This window comes from Chiloscyllium plagiosum, unplaced genomic scaffold, assembly GCF_037043375.1.
Source record: "Chiloscyllium plagiosum isolate Xiang-an unplaced genomic scaffold, Cpla_swu_hap1 HiC_scaffold_33, whole genome shotgun sequence".
NCBI lineage: Eukaryota > Metazoa > Chordata > Chondrichthyes > Orectolobiformes > Hemiscylliidae > Chiloscyllium > Chiloscyllium plagiosum.
The window spans coordinates 38,541,846-38,544,960 of NW_028270171.1; the positions used below are offsets into that span (position 1 = coordinate 38,541,846).

At 45.4% G+C, this 3,115-nt stretch overlaps 2 non-coding genes across 2 annotated transcripts; both read right to left on the reverse strand.

Annotated features, from left to right (window-relative positions):
- Positions 1 to 73, reverse strand: trnaa-ugc (transfer RNA alanine (anticodon UGC)). Its single transcript has one exon. It is a non-coding gene; the product is annotated as a tRNA-Ala (tRNA).
- Positions 74 to 1,617: 1,544 nt separating this feature from the next.
- On the reverse strand, positions 1,618 to 1,699 carry trnal-cag (transfer RNA leucine (anticodon CAG)). Its single transcript has one exon. It is a non-coding gene; the product is annotated as a tRNA-Leu (tRNA).
- Between the last annotated feature and the right edge of the window lie 1,416 nt (positions 1,700 to 3,115).

Here is a 3,115-nt window from a genome sequence, read left to right on the forward strand (position 1 = left end):
AGTTTCTGCCCAGTTTCGAACTGGGGACCTTTCGCGTGCAAGGCAAACGTGATGACCACTACACTACAGAAACAAGCCACAGCCAATCGTGCTGCGGCACAGTGGCGTCCCGCACTGAAAGTTGAATCCGTTCTTCGTTTCACCTTTCTGTTTCCAATAGCTCGTTGTTGTCCAGCGTAATCGACATCTTGAAAACGTAAAAAAAAAAGACACGTTAAATTGATGACAAAATATAGACAAAGATGTCGTCGATGTTTGTACCGTAGGGCGAGGTGGAATAGGCTGGGACGACTTTCCCTGCAGCGTAACAGCTGCGACATGACCTTATGGAAGGGTGGTAAACTGAGTATTTCCGTGTTTTACCCAAGTTGGTGTGACTTGAAAACTCGACAGCATAGCTTTAATGTGAGTGGGCTGAAAGTGACAAAGGACCTGAGGCACATTTCCCATAAAGAAGGTTGTGCGTGTTTGGAATGAGCTACCAGAGGAAGTGGAGGAGGCTATTACACTCAGAAAATTGCAAAGGTATTCGGGTGAGTTTCTGGATAGGATGCGTTTAGAGGGATTGGGGTCAAATGCTGGGGAACGGGACTTGTTTAATTTTGGCTATGTGGTGAGCATGGACGAGGTCCACCGAAGTATCTTTTTCCACGGTGTACCCCAATAACGTCATGTTGCTTCCACCGGCTTTAAAGGATTTCTTTTTAGCGGAGTTTGCCCTCGCAGTCTGTGGCACAATCATTTAGTCTGTTCTCACTGCTCACGGGATAGGTAGTATTGTGAAACACTGCAGAAACGAACGACTTCCTTACTTTAGCTCCGACTGACCATACTCTGTGAAATTTTCCCAGATCCTCAGCTGAGGATTTTTGCTGCTGGAAGTTACCTCAGAAACCCTGTTAAATCGAAATGTATTGTGCGAATTGCAAAACAGAAAGCATTTAACACGGAACACAAACAAAACTGGCATACCTCATGCATTTTCAGACACAGAGATGCATGAATGCTAAATGTGATACAATCCGAGGGCATGAGTCATAAAGTAATCTCACAACTAACAACAGGGCATTTCCAAACGACTCTTTCAAACATACTGCAGCCTTAGTGCACCACCACTTTCCAGACAATGCTGAAAAGAGAGGAAGACAGAACATAATAAGAATTGGCCGTAAAAAGTGAATTTCACCAAACACAGTCTCGATTAGACTACCTTTCCCCTCCGATGTTTCCAGGACGGAAATGAAGGAAATGGGAGAAATTCAACAAGATATGTCATCGAAATTCATTGGAACGATTTTCCCATTAGCTAGAAACCCAAATAACAACGAGTAGAGTCACCAGAGGACTTCGTTTCACAACAACGATAAAATAACAGTCTCCATTCGGTTCCAGTAAAAGCTCAACTTGCCTGGGTTGGCAGAACTGTTTGCGATTTTCCGCGCGGGAGGCGAACACGATCATGACAGTAGAGACATTTTGAAATATTTGGCAGTATCTCACACCACAGTTAGTTCCCTGGGAAGCAAACCCATTTTACTTTTGTTTTTGACATCCATTTACAGTGGGCACCGAAACAGCTTTTTAACAAGCTGCAGCGTTGGAGTTGATCAGCAGAAATGGCAGTGGTGGGATTCGAACCCACGCCCCTTTCGAGACTGGAACCTGGATCCAGCGCCTTAGACCGCTCGGCCACACTACCTGCCGGCCGCGCCGCCTCATTTTCTTCTATTTCCAATTGTGCTCCTGCATAACAACAAATGCAAAGTAACATGAAATGGGTTCCATGATTCCTCTCGGACTCGCACAGCTGCTGGGATGTGACCGGCTACAATGTTAATTTCGCAGCAGATATTGATAGCCCATCAATCCAGACAAAAATCAATGGTAAGCTGAGTCTATCTTCTCAGACTCTTTTCAGCTAAAAATGTATCTCTGAGTGCGTGAGAATATGGGTTCGCTTATGATTTGGTCAAATAACCATGAGCTGCTTGACATTACTGGAATTGCCATTCTTGCTTTGCTAAATGAGTTCACCCATTGCTCGAAACAGGACGACTTTCACGTTTACACGGAACACGAAACACACCGGACTACAGGGAAAATGCATAGACCTGAGCAGGCCGTGATCCATATCATACCGTGCAGCATAGTTTCAGTCACTGTGTCTTTTTTTTTCAGAATAAGAGCCCCAAAGAATGTTCTCCACCCTAAAACCGGAGGTAGCATTACAATCCGAGAACGACAGATCACATTGTGAGAATGCTCTGACCGCGGAGCCAGTTCGAGATGCCACTTTCCTTGCCTTTTACCTTAACCGTGCAATTTGCTGCTGAGATGTTCACTCCTGGACATGAGCCACATGGATACCAACTGAGTTGGAAACCTGTGTGGGAATCGAGGAGAAGCGACTCAAGAAATTTTGCTAAATTCCGTGGTGCTTTTTAGAAATGCAGTTTCTGTTCACCTCAATCTAAAAGGCAGTTTCTGAACATAGTAACAGAAGTCAAAAGGTAATTAGCTCACCCCACCCCCCACTCCAGAAGAGGTGCTAATTGCCCTTGAGTGCTTTATGTTCTCGATGTGAAGAGCTTTCACGCCTGAGTCACCTTCACGTCTCTGGTTGCTGAGTGAATCACAAAGAAGGAATTTCACCAGAGCTGCAACTGCCTCACTTCTCCACTCGCCCTCCCCGTTTACATTTTCCTGCTCGTCAGTGATTTAAAGAAAACCAAATGGGTGCGATGTCATTCTGTAGCCTCTCTGTCGATTCCTCCGTTTCAGTTCCAACATGACTTCGATCTCGGGGCGGATCTTAATACTAGCGACGCTATGAATGCGCAAGTCGAAAGGTTCCTCTGAGAGTGCAATTTCTTTTATTGCTGTTGCTGATTGAATGAGCCACTAACGTGCGAATTGCTCCAAAACATGATTCAGGATATCTGGTGCCAATTCTCGCACGTTGAATAACGATTGACAGCTTCCAAATGAGGTCTTTCTGAGACGACCTTGGGGTACATTTGACAGACAGACAAGTTCAGGAATTCGTGGTGCGCTGTGACACCAGAGCATCTGCTTCTTTCCTGTCTTTGAACCGAGCCGTCTGCTCAAGGAATGC